The sequence below is a fragment of the Tamandua tetradactyla genome, chromosome 23 (assembly GCF_023851605.1).
Source record: "Tamandua tetradactyla isolate mTamTet1 chromosome 23, mTamTet1.pri, whole genome shotgun sequence".
Lineage (NCBI taxonomy): Eukaryota > Metazoa > Chordata > Mammalia > Pilosa > Myrmecophagidae > Tamandua > Tamandua tetradactyla.
In genome coordinates, this window is record NC_135349.1 from 42,527,006 (window position 1) to 42,545,193 (window position 18,188).

An 18,188-nucleotide genomic window follows, 5' to 3' on the forward strand; every position below is an offset into this window, starting at 1 on the left:
CTGCACCTAGGGCTCCAGGAGTGTCACGTGGGTGCCGTGTCTCTGGGGGGAAAGATCTTTTCCTATAGTCCTGGTGGAAAAAAAATCTCAGGGAAGATTCTGATTGGTCCAGCTTGGTCATGTGTCCATCCCAGAGCTAATCACCGGATCAGGCCTGAGTCACATGATCACTCCCTAGGGAAAAAAGGGGTCATTAGCGAAAGATGGACGCCCTGCAAGCAAAAGTAGCAGATGTCCATGCATTTTCTGTCTGTCCCCTGGGCTGGCACAGATTCCTGGATGGAAAGTAAAGTATATGTAAAGGTCCTGGCGCCCAGGAGGAATTCAGTAGGCGGTGGTTTTTATTGTGATTCTCGAGGCTGGGCAGGCTGGGCGGCCGGATGGCGGTGCCTTCCCTCTCCGTGCACGCGTATGAGTCTTCACAGATGTGGCCTCCGCCTCAACAGCCCCAAGTTCGGTGGCATCCTGTTTTCCTCAACCCAGGAGGTGGTGCAGTAGGCTTCAGTCCTGGGGGGGGTTTGAAGTTTCCCACTTGCCGGGAGGCGGGGGACAGGGGGGCACCTCGCTGAGGCTCTGTGACCCACATCCCGAACCCAGAGACCCAGGGACTCCCCCTTCCCCGGGGAAAATTCCAGGACCTCTGGCATCCCCCAACGGCCTGCACTCCGGCAAGAGACAAGATCAAGAGAACAGGTTCTGCAAAGTTGGACAAAGACGTTTGCGGTTCGTAACGTCAGCGAGAAAATTCCAAAAACCCTGGGCGAGCGGCGGTGCGGACGTGCCTCTCAGCTGCCGGCTTCTGATTGGAGCCGCCGGGGCCCGCCCGGCCAATCGGCATCGGCGCTGCCGAACCTGGCGCTTTATAGCCTAGCAACGAGAAATCTGGAAGAACTCTGGAATTAATTTAAGGACGGGGGGGAATTAAGATGGGAATTTGCAGCACAGTTTTACATTTTTATTATTAACTTTGCAGCCACGGCTGGTGATAAACATTCCCAGCGTCAATTACCAGCAGAGAGGGAAGGAGTGCGCTCTCTGATCTTCTTAAATCCTGGGGCTCACTCCCCCACACCCCCCCCCCCCAAACGCTCCCCTCTGCCCCCCGCCCGGATAGGGATGTGAACAGAGCTTAGGAACACTGGACAGAGTAGATATAATAACTTAAGAAACAACACATCCAATCCTGGCTGCCGTATCTTCCTGCAGGAACCTGTGTGCCAGTCTGTTTCTGGAATAATTTCCTCCCAGGCAACGTCCTGGACACCGTCCTAAGACAAGAACTCGCCACCAGAGTGGCTGCTGGAAGGTTTGGACATTTCGCAGGGAGGCACAGTGGAAAGTGGTGGGATGGATTATCCACTCGATGACTCTTTATTAAGTGTCATTCATGCGTCACCAGCGAACCAGGGGCTGTAAAAGAGAAGTAAACGTCTCAGACCCGCCACTGCCCCGGCGAGCTGATGATCTAGCCTCAGGTAGGGGAAGATTAGATGTTAAAAATCAATTGTACTCTGCTGCGTAAATAGTTATATGGCTACAGTTGTGCCCGCAGTTGTAGCAGAAAAGGGTAGGGTGCTAGGAAAAAAATGGGAGGGGTGTGGCTCGGAGGGCTTCTAGGAGGAAGTGATATTCAAATGGGATCTGGATGGTGCAGCGGGATCTGTCCCCATCATGGTCCCGATCATGGGAGTACTGGGGTCCCAAGAGGGAGGCCAGATAGGTGGACAGGGGCCAGCCACCAAGAGCCTCCTATGTTTGTAAAATTTAGAGTTTGTCCTAAAGCAATGCAGAAACTGAGAAACTTTTTAAGATTATAAACTGGATTGTGACATGAGATCTACATTTTAAAAAGAGCATCCTGGCTGAGGGAGGGTGGTGGGGAGAATGTACTGGAGTGGGGCAAGGAGGGTGAAGGGTGATAAATCACCGGGGGCAGGGCGTCCCCTCCAGGAGACTATGGGTACAAAAAAAACCCCAGTATTTGTACAGGGCCTTGCTGATGGCCCTTCCCAATGGCTCCATCCTGGGCTTTATTTCCTGGAAAATGTCCACCTAGATACCTTGCTATGGGGTAGGGTGACCACCTCATCCCCTAGCACTTGAGACCCCAATCCCAGAAAACTTGTGTCCCAGGCAAATTGGGGCAACTGGTTACCCACTCTGGGACAGAATTAAATGGGGCAGGAAGAGTCACCTTCCGTCACCACGGGAGACTTCTGGGCCCCTTCTCCCCAGCCATGCTGCTGCATTTCCCAGCTTAATCAGTGCCCAGTGGGCAGAATACAAAAGTGGGGGGGGGGGGCATATACCAACAGGTTACTCACCTTTCTACGTCCGGTTTCCTCTTCTATAAATTGGGAATAACAAGTACCAAAACCATCAGTCCAGGTTCTCCAGAGAACAGAGAACCAATAAGTTGTTGTTGTTGTTTTTAAGAGACTTATTTTAAGGAATTGGCTTGAGTAATTGAGGAGACTGGCAAGCTCAAAATTTGTAGGGCAGGTCATCAGTCTGGAAACTCAAGCAAGAGTTGACGTAATCTTGAGGCGGAGTTTCTTCTCCTCCAGGAAACCTCAGATTTTTGCTCCTAAGGCCTTCAACTGATTGGATGAGGCCCACGGCATTATCAAGCATACGCTTCTTTACTTTAAGTCAACTGACTGTAGAGGTTAATCACATCTACAAAATACCTTTGCAGCAACATCTAGACAAACAACTAGCACTGCAGCCTGGCCAAGTTGACACATAAAATCAACCATCACAATTGACCCCTTGTCAACTTGGCATCGCCCACACACATCTCGTTAAACCATACTTAATCTCCAAATAAAGACAACAATAGAGTCATACTTTCATTTACCATGATACGACTCTCCTGTGTTCAACCGTAAACTCACTAACCCCTTCCCCAGAAGATGATACAAAGTTCTGGTATGTCGTTCACCCTTCACCTTGGAATCCTGTAACTTCAATTCTATGATGTAAAGTTAATACATCTTGTGTTATATGATAAGGGGATAAGAGAGGGAAGAAAAAGATATTTGCTTTATACACACACGTGCAAACACTAATAACAAAATAAGGAAGAAATTCTCATAACAATTACAGTCCTTGTTCCTGCAACCGATCATGTGGTCGTAGCTGGCCTTCCTTCTACTACCCCTTCCATGTTCCCTCTCCCATTCCCTCATGGAAATGTCAGGATTAATTTAAGTGAAATTATTCTGTTTGGCATAGCCAGGCGTGAATATTATGGTTCACGAGATAGTATGAGAGTTACAGTATCGCCTAAGTGGTTGCTGCCAATTTTCAAAAATTTGGGATGGGATGTCAAGTTTCACAAAATGTACTTTACCATTGTACCTACACTCTATTAAGATTGCCCTTCACCCACGAAAGTCTAGTTCCATGAGGTGGAGATAAGGTCCTTTTATCCACTGTCCCCCCACCACAAAGATTTGCTGAATTAGTTGAGGTCATTTTGCGTCCATCTTACAGATGAGGAAACTGAGGCTCAGGAAAGTTAAGGGTCTTGTCAGTAATGAAGTTGGAACTTGAGCCCGTATAGAATTCAAGGTCCTGTTCTCTCCTCTAAGTGGCCTCGACTTCCTACGGTGACGTGTTCAGGGAGGCAGCTCTGATGGGGGGTGACTTTCTGTGACAATCAGTTTAGGAACTCCCAAAGGGAGAAGCTGTGGCGGGCCGAGCATAACCCTGGCAGTCCAGCCTGAACTCCCTGTCGAGAGGACCCTTTTAGATGCTGCTTTCCCTCCCCAGTGGTGGCCAGGGAGGCTGTGGGGCAGGTGGTATGCTTAGGGCTTGCCCCAGACATGCCAGCAGTGGGGTGAGTAGATGAGCCCGACACCCTTGAGAGAAGGGAAGGAAAAGGCTTGTCAGTCATTACTTCTTATTTTCTTTGTTTTGTAAATATCAAGCACGCACAAGAGAGCATATGATACAATCAAGCCAGTACCCATCACCCAGCTTCAACAATCACCAACTCTTGGCCAATCTTGTTCTATCTATACATACCCTACACCCTCCCCCCTACCCTCCCCCCCCCCCCCCGATTATTTTGAAACAAATTCCAGACATTGCATTCCTTTGGCAAATATTTCAGTATAACTTCAAAAAAAAAAAAAGGGATTTTCTTTTTTACCATCATCAGTCTTACTGATGATGTACAAAAATGTACAATAATCCCTAAATATCCAATCAGTGTTTAGATTTCTCTGGTTGTCTCACTAATGTTTTCTTTATAGTTGGTTAAAATCAGGATCCAAATAAGGTTCATACATTGCAGTTGGTTGATACATCTCTTAGATCTTAGTCAACCCTCCCTCTCTTTTTTCTTCCCTTGCTACTTATATGCTGAAGAAACTGGGTTGTTTGTTCTCTAACGTTTCCCACAATCTGGGTTTTGCTTCTTGCATCCCTGTAAGTGATAATATACATGTTCCTCTCCCAATACTATACTTCTGATGAACTGGTAGTTACATCTCGAAGCTTGCTTGGATACATGTTCTCTGATGTTTTATCACTACTTCCTTGTGGCTGATTTGTCTTTCCATTCAGAGGTACATAGTGTCTTGCTTGTCCCTCTTTGTGATGGTGGCAGCCATCGAGGTTGATTGCCTAGATCCATTCTTTCATTAGCGGCTGCAAAATGGTGGTCTACCAATCCTGTCATCTGTCTTTGTTTATTAGCTGGGATATGTCTATAAAGAAAAATATGTCAACTGTTTGGTCACCTTTCAGCATGGTTCATAGCAGAAAGGATAAGGGTGTGATTCTTTACCTTTATTTGACAGTTTTCAAAATAATGAGTCAGGTCCCCAACATCCTCCAAAGGTGACCTAGGAGTTTACCTTTTATCTTTTCTTTTTCTTCTTATGTGGCATTCTGAACTCATACATTTGGATATGGGTGAAGTGTCTCAATCCATTAGACCTTTTATTCGGATTAATGCTTATTCTAGTTTGCTAGCTGCCAGGATGCGATATACCAGAAATGGAATGGATTTTAAAAGGGGGAATTTAATACGTTGCTGGTTTACAGTTCTAAGGCCGTGAAAATGTCCCAGTTAAAGCAAGTCTATAAAAATGTCCAAATTAAGGCACCAAGAAGAGCTTACCATCACTCAAGAAAGTCCGATGAAGTTCAGCGTTTCTCTCTCAACTGGAAAGGCACATGGTGAACATGGTGATGACTGCTAGCTTTCTCTCCAGGCTTCTTGTTCCATGAAGCTCCCCAAGGGGAGTTTTCCTTCTTCATCTCCAAAGGTCTCTGGCTGCATGGGCTCTGGTGGTTCTCGTGGCTCTCTCCAAAATGTTTCCTCTTTTAAAAGATTCCAGTGAACTAATCAAGACCCACCTGCAATGGGTGGAGTCACAGCTCCCTCTAATCAAAGGTTAATACTCACAATTGGGCACATCACATCCCTGTGGGATAATCTAATCAAGTTTCCAACCTATAATGCTGAATAGGGATTAAAAGAAACAGCTGCCTCCATGAGATGGATCAGAATTAAAACATGGCTTTTCTAGGGCATATAATCCTTTCAAACTGGCACAATGCTCAAATTGTCCCATCTTTGGCCAGTGGAAACCACTTCACATTGTTTCTTGTATCCTTTTTAACACGACCTTGAAAGTCTTTGACAACTTCCTCAATTTCTCGGTGACAAGTGGTTCCAGGCTTATCTTGTACATTTTCTGCCTCTAACTTAGAACCAATCACTTCTCCTTAGGGCCCTGACTTCTTTCCATTAGAAGTGGATTTAGACATCCTAAACTGGGTGCTTGGGGTGCCGATTACTACTGTGTTGCTCACTCTTTCTAACCTCTTCCATGGAAGAGCTAGGAAAGACGTAGTTTCTTTTTTAAGGTGAAGTTCAAATTTGGGACTACAAGATTTTTCACCTAGTCTCTGTGACTTTACATCTACAACTCCTCCTCTCATGATGATGTAACCAATGCTGTTAATAAAAGCAAAAGCTCCCTATCACGTTCCCCATCAAGCAGGAAGTGTGTGAGAAAGCATTTAAGTCATTCTGTCAGAAATAAACCTGGGTTCTTTGTTAGGAGGTGGAAACCTCTAGAAGGGAACAGCCATCTTCTGGTTCTACAAGGACTACATTTTCATGGCAGAGGAACCAGTTCTCTCCACCATCGTGTGTGGCTCCACCTTAGCTGTTGTCTCTTCTGGCTGCATGTGGGGATTATAAAAAACCCTGATGCCTTCCCAGTCCTATACCAATTAAATCAGAATTTCTGGGGCGAGGACCCTGGCATCAGAATTCCTTGGAGAATGTGCAGTCGGCATTTGGAACCATTGCTTCATTGCCATTTCTCAGCAGAATGGGGAGAAGAAAGAAGCAAAGTGCAGTGGTAGAATAAGCTTCAAAGCCCACTAGCTATGGCTTGAATTCTGGCACAGTCGGTTCCTAACTGTGGAATCTCTGGGACAGCACTGACCAGCAGAATTTTCTGTGATGATGGAAATGATCTGTATCTGCCCTTCCCAGTAAGGTAGTTCCTAACCATGTATGGCTCTTAAGAGCGTGAACTCTGGCTAGTGCACCCTAGTAATTTAACTGTTAATTTAATTTAATTTTAACTAACATTTAAAAAGCCACGAGTGGTCTGTAGCTACTGTTTTGGCCAGTATCACTCCGGAAAGTTACTCAATGTCTCTCCAAGCCTTGCATCTGTGAAACAAGGAATATAAGAGTTACTTTGCTGGACTGTTGTCAGGATCAGAGATAACATATATAAAGCGTCTCAATAAAATGCTGCTTATTTTCTTGAATAGCATCAAGCTGTCACTCTTTAAAAAAAAAGAACACAAAACCTTGCCTGGAAAACGAGTACTCAAAAGCACCTACCACTGAGACTAAAAATTCTGAGCTGTGCCAGAGAAACTCTCGGAAAATATTCCTTAATTGTAGAAATTCAATTGCAGCGGGAGGTTATCAGTTACAACGGCTGTATTTCATTACAGATCTAGCCCCGGCTCAATAAATTAAGCAATCACTCAAAATAACATGTTGCTTTAATCCCCTCTTGGAACAATTTCAAGTTGCTTGGTTTTGTATTAGCACGGCGCTTGAAAGACAACTCACACTGGCTTTGTTTCTTTGCCTCTCAATCCATCAGCCCCTCCGCTGGAAGCATTCTGCACCTCCTGACCCGGCGGGAGGAAGATTCCAAGTTGAGCGAACCGCCTTTTATCAAAACCGGAGCATTTTCCATCCTCTGGCCTTTACACGGTCCACGTTGCATTTGCTGAAATTTACTGGCAGGTTTATCTGCAACCAAGACAGAAAGAGACACCTCTCAGCAGCCCAGTTCTGGGTGATTAAAGCTAGCCTCGTGGCAGCTTTTCCATTCTCTTCTTCTCTCTAGTGGTTTATAATCTCACAGTAGAATTTTGTTTCCCCTAGAAACTTGGCACTGGAAGTGTCAGCCTGGGAACATATTTGTTTGTGTAAATTGAAAGGAGAGTATGTTTTGACCATATTTACGTTCTAACCCCGTTGAAGATATAAATACAGAGTTGCCCAATGTTTCTGGCTGCATGCTTCTGGCACGCCTCCCCCGGCTCTGCCTCTGTTTATAAAAGCCCAAACAACAAGAGTTCCGAATGCCTGTCTCCCCAGAGAGCTCCAGGGACAGCCTCGGCGGCCGTGTCCACCCCACCCAGGTCCACACAGAAAGTCCACTTACCTCTTCTGGGATCTGCTTCCCCCGACACGCCTTAGAACTGCGTTCTCGACTGTGCGAAATAAGTACACACACACACACACACACACACACACTCCAGGCAATGTCGATGGGTGTGGACGTGGGTACAATCCCCTTGAAGAGCACAGGGCAAGAGCTGTGGAGATTAAAAATGCACATAGCCTCTAACCCAGCAATTCCACTTCTAGGAATTTATCCCACCAGTATACTTGGCCACATGCCAACGTGCCTATATAGTATAAAGGCAAATCCTGGCGTTAATCAAAGCGTTAGCCAGTAGGGTCAGTAAGCGGCAATGCTAGACGCCCCCAGGAAGAATGAAGTGGGTCCGGAGGCTCTCGTGTCTTCGGGATATCTTGTAAGGCCCCCGGACTTGTCTTAATGCCGTGAGCAAAAACACATGCATGCACTCCAACGTGCTTAGGAGATGTAGGGCGGTGATGCGAACTGCACGTCGTGGTTACTTTTCTAGAAAGCGAGATTGGAGTTACAAGAATAGCGTGCTCTTTCTGCACTTTTGTTTTCTAACCATAAGTGTGGTATTATTTTAAAATTTGGGGACAACTAAAAACCATAAAGTAGTGTTTTTGAAATTGTTTCTGCTCTCTGGAGCAGTAATAATACAATCATGCTCTTTTCATTGCATATCTGCCCGGACAATGGGGTGAGAGGAAGAGTCTTTGCTTTTCTAGTTCCTTGATGTGAAAACCTTGTGGTAGGGCTAATTGATGGCCCCAGAAAGAGACGTCCACTTCCGAATCCCCAGAGTCTGTGGATAGTGCCTTACTTGGCAACAGATGTGATTAAAATCAAGGATCTCGAGACGATTAGCCAGATTTTCCAGGTGGACAGTAAATGTGATCACATTTATAAAAAGAGAAGCAGATACAGATGTGGAGAAGGGGAGGCCACGTGACCACACAGCCAGAGGAGGGAGTGATGCAGCCACAAGCCAAGGGATGCCTGCAGCCAAGTGGTGAGGGACATGTTCTCCATGACAGTGCTGGGAGGGAGCTCTGCCTTGCCGAATTTGGGACCCCTGGCACCCCAAACTGAAGGAATAAGTGTCTACTATTTTAAGTCCCCCGGTCTGTGTTTCCTGGGTTACAGTAGCCCTAAGAAACCAGTGCGTAACCCAACTTTCAGAACCCTTGTAAAATGCATGAACTCATTTTTCAAACAAGTACTTAAAAAGTCTCTCCATCAGTTTGGTAGGGCCAGGTGTTTTGATGCGCAAAAAAGATTCATTCATTCATTCCACAGATATTTATAGAGCATCTACTAAGTGACAGGAACAGTTGCCGTGGAGATAGGAGAGAACAAAACAAAGTTGCCTGCCTGCCTGGAGCTGACATTTCACAGGGGGAGACAGATAGGAAATAAATAGAACCTAGAAGAGAGTCAATGGTAGAAGAAGCTACAAGAACAAGACAGCAGAGAAGAGGGTCAGGGGGTCGAGGAAGGAAGCTGGGAGAGTGCAGTTAACTAGGAGGGTGACATTGGAGTTGAGGCCTGAAGGCAGTGAGGGTACGAGCTTGTGCGTCTACCTGTGGAAAGAATGTTCTGGAAGAGGTCTTGGACCTACTCATGACCAAAGAGTTGAACCTGAATAACGAGCAGGAATAACCTCCCCTTTCACCTCACATCCTTCCTTCCCTCCCTTCCTCCTTCCATTTACTGCCTGCCTGCTGTATGCTCGGGTCCAAAGATGAATGAGGCCTGGCTTCCATGTTTGAGGGCCCCACTTATTGGGGGAACGGGTCCTAAAGAAGCTATTACGGATACATGGCGGGGAGCATCAGAGCAGGAGACAGGGAAAGCTGCTTTCTCTGCCCCTGGTGGAGAGCACCCTGGCCAGGATGGGGGAGGACATAGGTGGGGGGTGGGTAGTGAGATTGGGCAAGTGGAGGCAAGCCAAAGAGCAGGCTTGAAACCCAAGCAAGAGTGTTTAGCTCTGATTGAGCTGGAAATGAGGAGCCCTTGGAGGGGACACGTGGAGATGCACCCCAGGGTTCTCTGACCTGAAGGTCCAGCCGGCACCCTGGGGTGAGATTATGAGTTCTGAGGATAAACAGATGCCTTTGAAGTTTCCCACACTCCCGTGAAGAGGGAAGGAGTGCCCCCAGTCCTGAAATGGGGCCCTTTTGACAGCAAGCAACAAAGGCTAAGTTATCTGACTGGAGGAGAATAGGGGATTTATTCATTCAGGTAGCGAGGCGAGGAAAGGGGAAAAGGCTGAGCTGCTCTCAGCAGGATTCAGCCCCGGAGTCTCTCTGCAACCCCCACCCCTCTCCCTCCTCCTCTCTCATTACCCTCCTCTCCGGGGCCACAAACAGGCAGAGCCCACCTCCCTGAGTGGATGCCAGAGAGAGGGAAAAAGCAACCCCCACCCCAATTTGGATAATCCTGGATTGGCCGGCCTTCCTTCACATGATCACCAAGGACCCTTCAGGGTGGCCAGGCTCAAAAGTGAGCTGCTGCCACCAACTGTACTGGCCACCTGGCCGGGCCAGGATTCATCAGTGTGGCCGAGGGTTGAGTATTTTGACGAGCCTGACTTTGGCTGTGTTTCTGCTTCTGCAGTCACAAGGGCAGGTCTGTTATCAGGAGAAGAGTGGGGACAGGCCAGAAACAAACAAACAAAAACCCCACTCAGAGCCACCTGCCTCCTCCCAGGCCTTCTCCTACCCTTGTTTCTGCTGGGAGTTATCTCAATAAGCAGCCGGGCTTTGCTTTAGGACCCCACTCTGGCTGTCTACAAGCCCCAAAGCTGCCAGCAGGGTTTACTTAGATCTACAGTTAATAGTTGTCTTCTCCCAGTGTCATTGCATCCTTTTAATTGAATGGAAAACGTGTTGTCATGGCTTGGTGTGTGATGGGCTCTCTTAATGCCATCTCCATGAGGGCAGGACCTGGGAGAGTCCACCAGGTTACTTAAGCTACCCAGAGCCTTATGGACAGCAGGTACTCCCAGAGTTGAATGAATGAACAAACGAATGAATGGCGGGGCAGAGAATGGGGTGAGCTGGAAGGTCCTGTCACCGTACCTGTTCTCTCCCCATTGAGTCCCTCCTGTCCCTCCACCCTCTCTGCCCACCCCACCCTCCACCCCGGGTTGTATGTCCCTTCCTGACACCTTTGGGGTCATTCCAACACACACCAGGGGGTCTGAATCTCAGGGAGTCTCGAGCAAAGGAGATTATAGACTTCTGGGTGGTCAGTCCAGCTAAGAAGAGAAAACAAGGCTATGTGGTCAGGGGAGGCAGATTGAAGATAATGAGTGTCTGTCTGAGCTGGGAGGGATTCGATGCTGTGACTGGTGGCCAGTGTCTCCCACAGCCACCTGCTTTTATCGGGCATCCCCAGTCCTGCCGCTGCCCCAGATGGCTTGCTGACCAGCGGGCTCCTGATCCGAAGGCTGCAGCCGTGTCATCTGCTATGGTATCAGAGTACACTCAGAGCCCAGGACAAAATGGTGCAGCCAAATAAAACAACTGCGGGCTCTCAGGGAAGAAGGCTTAAGACAAATGGTTATTTTTTTTTTTAAGCACTTATAACCTACATGTCAGCTGGGGTCATCTTATTTTTGGAGATTCAACTGAGATTGGCCTGAACCCTGTCCCACATGCCATGGGAGACCCAACTTTCTTTGGAATCTTTCCACGGATGGGGGTGGTGGTGGCTTGTCTCTCGCAGTCACGCAAGTCTCTCAATTCCTGCACAAGAAGGAATCTTGCTTTTTGCCAGCCTCAGGGTGTGCTGGCCTCACTTGACCGGTGCAGGGGGCACAGTGTCTGCACACTTAGTTCAATGCTCTGCTGTCACCGTCTCAAACCTCCTAATAATTTTTGAACAAAGCGCTCCGTATTTTCATTCTTGCCTGGCTCCCGCAAATCGTGTAGCCTGTCCTGCCTAACTCGGGGGCTGGTCCTTTTCCAGCCCACACTGCCCCACTCTGGACTCTGCCCCAACTCCTCCATTCTCCCCATGCTCCATCCCCCCAAGGATGTGGGCATGGGAGGTTTTGACTGAAGGTCTGCAGCAAGAGAAAATGTTGACCTCTCAGCCAAGGAAACAACATAAAAGGCAGTGTTTGACTTGGCTTTAAAATACCCAGTGGAAAAGAAAAGTGGGGGAGGGGGCGGTAGAGGACCTAAGGTTGAAAGCTGTTGAGGCTGGAGGTTGGGTACAGGCTACTCACTACAGCATTTTCTCTATTTTCGGTATGTTGGAAAATTTTCCATAATATAGGGTTGAAAAAGGAAATATAAGATGTGCCTCTGGCAGTTCCTCAAAATGTTAAACATGAAATTCCCATACGACCTAGCAATTGCACCACTAGGTGTAAACCCAAGAGACAGGAAAACCTAGTTCCCACAATCTTATGCATGAATATTCTTAGCAGCATTAGGTTTAATAGTTCTTCAATATCCGTCAAAAAGTTCTTTAATGTTTAAAAAATTCTTAAATGTCCAGCGACGGACAAATGGATAAATAAAATGTGGATTATCTGGCCATAGAAGGAAATGAAATCCTGATACATGCTACAACATGGATACGCCTTGGAAACACCACGCTGTGTGAGAGGGGCCCGGTGGAAAGACCCACACCTTGTACGATTCCACTGATATGAAATGTGCACAACAGGCAACTTCTTAGGGAAAGAAAGTAAATTCATGGGTGCCTAGGGTGGGAGGGGTGGGAGGGGTTGGGGGTGACAGTGAAAGGGTACAGGATTTCTTTCTGAGGTGATGAGAATGTTCTAAAATTGACACCGATGTCTGCCCAGCTCTGTGAACGTACTAAAAACCATTGAACTGCACACATTAAATGGGTGCATCGTATGGTAGGTGAATTTTTTCACCTATCATAGTAGTAGGTAGCTATACTAGTAGGCAGCTACTTAAAAAAAAAAAAAGTTCCTTCTCCCCTCACCTCAGCCCCTGCCAGGAATCATTTGGCTCCTGCCTCCTGCCAGGCTGGGAAATTCCCTCTTCTCCTCCAGCCTCCTTCTGCACACACACGTCCAGCAGCCAGGCCCTCTTCTGGTCACCTCCACATGCCTCGCATTTTCATCCCCAGACTCCCTCCCTGTCTCCAGAGAGCCCCCTTCCACAGCCAAGCGCCCTACTGGGTACTTTCCTCAACTACAACACTGGTCCAAGAGTTACTCCGTTGACCGCTATTAAAATGACAATTTTTTGAAATTCCCACGGTGTGCCAAGACTACAAGTCCAAACAGTGGTGATTCTGAGAGCTTCAGAAGTGCATCGAGGAAGGTCGCTGCGAGCGCCGAAGCATGACGTCATGACCCAAATGCAGGCCTCTGGGTCCGGTACAGGGATTGGCCCACTATGGCCTGTGGGCCAAATCCGGCCCGCTCCCTGTTATTATAAATAAAGTTTTATTAGAACACAGCCCCCCCCCCCCCCCCCCCCCCCCCGTTCACCAGTTTCCATAGTGTCTATGGTTGCTTTCCTGCTATGGTGGCACGTTGAGACCGTCTGGGCTGGCAAAGCCTGAACTATTTATGGTCTGGCCCCTTGCAGAAAAAGTTTGCTGACTCCTGGGCTGGGAGATCTGGGCTTGAATCCCAGCTCCTTGCATCCTGGGTGTGTGATCTGGGACAAGTCGGGTCATCTCGCTCAGCCTCCGTTTTCTCGCCAGCAAACCAGAGATAATAAGGTCCCACCCTTAACTGTTGCTGGTGCAACTGAGGAGAGCTCATCCATATGGAGTGCCTGGCATCGACACAGCGCTCAATATATGCTGGTGGTTATAATGTCATTTCAAAAATGAGGACAACAATTCTTACTTTATCAGGTTGTTGTCTGAAATCGTGCAGATGATGCCTGTGGAAGCGGCTGCCTGAGAACCGTATAAATGTTTACCATTGTTATAAAATAGCCTACAGGCTTTTGAAATGATTCTTTGCTTCTTAATAATATTTATAATGTGGAGTTTTGAGAGTGGAGAGGAACTCTAATTTTAGAGGAAAAGGGACCTTTCAACCAAATATCTCATTTAATAGCCCAAGAAATGGTGTCCCCTGCCCCCTGGCTGGGACTTGAACCCGCCTAGGACACAAACCCAAATCTTCTTTCATCTGTCCTGTGCATTTTGGGCACAGGAATCCATTAGCAGGCACTCTCAAATCCATTCAAACATGCAGGCTGCCTCTAAGCTTCCTACCTGAACTGTGCTACAAAGAGATGGCACACACAGTGTTCTGGGCAGGGGCAGGAGCAGGAGAGAGACCTGGGGGTCCGCACCCTTCAGGGGTTGTGGAGACGCCTGCTGGGGACAGCCAGGGCTGACACGGCACTGCTCGCGTCCTGCTTCCCTGGAAGGTGTCATTTAAATAGGGGAGATGCAGCAGCCTCCCGCGCATCTGCTTCATTACAGAAATATTAACTGGGCATGCAGTACATCCTATACCCTGGGATGCAGCAATGAGTAGGGCATGGCACTCTGAACCGCCCCTGCCTGCCTTCTAGTGGGGGCAGTATTTGAGTAAGTCACCCCTTGAAGAGTCTTCATAATCCTCCCCAGAATTTTGCTCCCGCTAGTACATCCTCTGCTGATGAATTGGAGAATTCACCCGGTTCCAGCTGTATGGTGTATGGATGACGGTGGTTAAGAGTGACAGTTTGGGAGAATGTTAGTTCTAGGCAGGACTGGCTACATAACTCGTGGGGCCTCTTGTTCCAAAATTATTAGAAATTTCAAGACGGTGACAACAGGGTATTCAACCAAGTGTGAGTCCTTCTAGGGGCAGGGTTGTCCCCTGGGAAACCAGCCTGTGATCGGGGGTCAGACCCCAGCCTTGGTATCCTGGGACACATCTCTCCACCTGCCGGAGCCTCAGTGTCCACATGTGGATGCCCACTTGAGGGGTGGGTGGTGTCTCTCAGGTGAGACGCGATGTGAAAAATGCTGAAGGACCCATTAGTATTACTGACACCCTCGGGCCACCGTGGGGGTCACATGTCGTGCTACAGTAACAGTTCTCACTCAGGGTTCTCACACAGCACATCAGTGCTGGCGGTGCACTCAGGAGTTCAGTTACGTGCTGCTCACTCAAGCCTGCGATGCAGGTTCTATTATTTTGGTACCTTCAGATGGGAGAGTGTCGAAGCAACTTGCCTGAGATCACAGTCAACCCAGATGCAAACCCGGGAGACCGGCCCCGGGGATTTACCCATGTGTCCCAGGAGGTGACACCTCACTGAGGCTCACATGCTTGCACACATGTACACACCCCCCGCACACTCCTGCACACACTCACACCCCCGCAGACACATACCTTTTGTGTACACACTCACACATACCCCCGCACACACACACACATTCACACTCCTTATACACATGCACACACACCCCTACACACACTCAACATACCCATGCACACTCCTGCACTCACACACCCCTGCACACACCCTGAAGACACACACCGCTTTTGCATACTTGCCCCCCACACATCCTTGTACACACACGCCCCTCCCTACACACACGCACACACCCCTGCACACACTCACAGACCCCAGTACGTGAACGCGCACACACACACACACACACGTCCCTGCCTTGAGGGCTTAACAGGAATGTTCAGTGTGGAACATTCCTCCGTAACATGGAATTCTTGATTTCTTTGCTTGTTCTTTGGCCCATCTTTCTCAACTGTGAGCCCCTTGAGGGCAGAGGCTAGCCTTGCTCCCTGCCACCTCTCGGCAGCCAGCACAGCACGAAGGAGATCTCAACAAATATCTGTTCAATAAAGGCAGAGAGGAAGCAGATGTCCAGCCAGAGAATCTGACTGAGAATGAACAACCCAAACTTTGAGCCCACATGGCTTGAGAACTTGATTCTGGAGAGCCCAACAGCTAAAGAAACCATTTCACCCACTCTCCTTGGGGCTCTCCCTACCGAACGGTCAGGGGGCAATCAAGGGGTGCCCTGTGGACCCAGCCTGTATCCTGGCAGGCTGCAGGGCAGGGCAAGGGAGGGTGGGCAGCAGGCCCGGTGTGCTCTAGCAGCTGGACCGGCAGCTGACCACCCAGCCTTGGTGCCCACCCCAGTCGGCCAGTTGGGCCCTGGGCCACCCCCACCCTCACCCCATGACACAGCACAAAGTGAAACTGGAGTCGGCCCCTCCTGGCTGGGACCAAGCACCCGCTGCTTCCCTGCAAGATCACCATGCCTGGGGGGAATGGGGCAGGAAGGGAGCTGGTCCCTGGGCCTGGGGGAGGATGGGGGTTGAGTCCTCCGGCTAAGGACGCTGTGCTGCCCACTGCCCTTCGGGCTACAGCCCTGTTCGTGCACAATCGTAGCCGCCTTTATAGAGCCTCCTGAGCCTTCTGATTGCCATGCCATTCCAGGACAGGGGTTTATTAATCCTGCCGCTGCACAGAGGAAACAGAGGCTCAGAGAGGTGCCCCAGCCAGGAAGGAGGGTGCTGGGTCATCGTGGTCCTAAAATGAAGACAGATGAGAGAGATGGATGGTGTAGGGGGTGGGGATGGGGGCCGAGGGGTCTCACCGGTGAGCCCCGCCCCCAGTACCCACCCTCCAAATAGAGACATGCCCCCCCACCCCCCCACCCCACGTTGTCAGGATGGGTGGCGTCCTCCTCCAGGATTTGAATTGGCAACCCACCCCTCCACTTCCCTCCCCACACCAGTATGCTACAGAAAATCTCTAAAAGAAACATAACATTCTTAAGGAAGTTGACCAACGTATCTAGTCCTTTGCAAACCACTGTCTTAATCTCTGCCCCATTCTCAAGCTGCCTTTACTATATAGTTCGCTTGATATTTTTCTTTCAAGCAACCTGTTCTTTTTTTTACTTAAGTAAATGGATGTAAAGGGACCCTTATACCATGCGTTCCTTACTCTGTATGGAAAACCAACTACTTGCCATAGAAATTAGCTATACCCATAAATACCCATTAAAATAGTTGACATCCTTAGCTGTGAACCACTTAAAATCATCAGGGTGGATGAGCATGGCAGATTTGCAGAGTCCCTACTCTAAGCCATGGGTTTCATGGATGAGGAACTGGAGGTCCAGAGAGGTTGATTTGCCTGCCCAGAGGGATACAGCGAGAGAGCAACAGGGTTCGGGCTGGAATGCAGGCCTGGCTGGCTCTAGAAACCCAGGCCCTGTGCCCAGCTGCGTTCTCCCCCTCCTGTCTGAGTTGTCTCCAGCTACTGAGACACTTAATTTTTTCACTTCCCTTTTTCCAAAGGACCTTCACAGCTTGTACCTTATTTGATCTTATTATAATTAGTAGGTAAATCCAAGAACCCTTTGAGGCCAGAGCAGGGGGTGTGGCCCCTCCCTTGGCACATGGGGAAACTAAGGTGGTGAGCAGGACAGTGGCCTGTGTCAGGGAGCTGGTCAGAGAGCCAGGGCCCCCTGCCAAGGTGAAGGGCCCAGAGGCCCTGCTAGAGGGTCCAGGCTGAATGTGAAATTCGCTGGTCAAACAGGTAAGGCTTGTTTCTTTTCCACTTTCCCCACCTCCCCACACCAATCCCAGGAGCAGATGCTGCCTGTAGTGGCCACAGAAGTCCCATTTCCCAGGCCTTATCAACACGGTCTGTCCCTGGAGGGCAAAGCAGCAGTCTCAGCCACCACTGCCTGTGGCTAGCATCTTTTGCTTTTTCACAGCGGTAACCAGTTCTGAGCACAGCGAGGACAAGACTGGAGGGGAAGGGAAGGAACTGGGCTGGGCGCGCTGGGGGAACATCTTTCTCTCTTCTTTGAGTTGCTGGAGGAACTCAGAGCAGTGGTCTTCCCGGCCCAGAGAACCCCGAGGAATACTGCAAGAGCAATAAGGATTTTTAGGGGCATTATGATAGTGGAATGGAAACACATCTGCCCCCAAAAGTCCCTCATTTTCCCTGCGGTAATGAACCAGCTGGGCAGGAAGCAGTGGCTCTTGGAACACTAAGAGCCAAAACTAAAAAGGGAAAAAAACGTACGAAGTTAAGAGCAAACTTTAAACAAGTGAAAGCTTTCATTGTGGACAGGCGGCTCTGCTCAGGCTCCGGAAAGGGACCTGGTCCTCTCCTTAATTGGCTGAAAGTGTCTCAACACAGACGCGACGTCCTCTACTCCCAGGAAACCCAGGAGCTGGAAGCCTAGGGCAGGTTCGCCGCATCGTGACAACTCTTTGAAGCCTGCGACTCTCGAGAACCTGCCGTGTTTCCCGGGATCCTGAATGACTATTCCAAACCCTTGTTCACCAGCTAATTAAACCACGAATCCACGAATAGCTCCTACTCTGGAATGGGGAGAAGTTAGCTGACTTGGAAACCCAGATGAAACTATCTGAAAAGCACACAGCTGAGTCCAGCGCCCAGCTGAAGGCCGAGGGCCTGGGCGCTGGGTGGTTATCACCGATGGAGCGAAAAAGAAAAAGTCACGGCCAAGGTCCTGGGA

General features: G+C 49.0%; 1 long non-coding RNA gene across 1 annotated transcript in view; it reads left to right on the top strand.

Annotated features, from left to right (window-relative positions):
- The first annotated feature begins 1,087 nt into the window (after nucleotides 1-1,087).
- The window catches only part of LOC143667482 (uncharacterized), a 97,711-nt gene continuing 80,610 nt past the window's right edge, over nucleotides 1,088-18,188 (top strand). The window contains exon 1 of the long non-coding RNA XR_013168055.1: nucleotides 1,088-1,475. This is a non-coding gene — a long non-coding RNA (uncharacterized LOC143667482). The remainder of the gene's footprint in view (nucleotides 1,476-18,188) is intronic.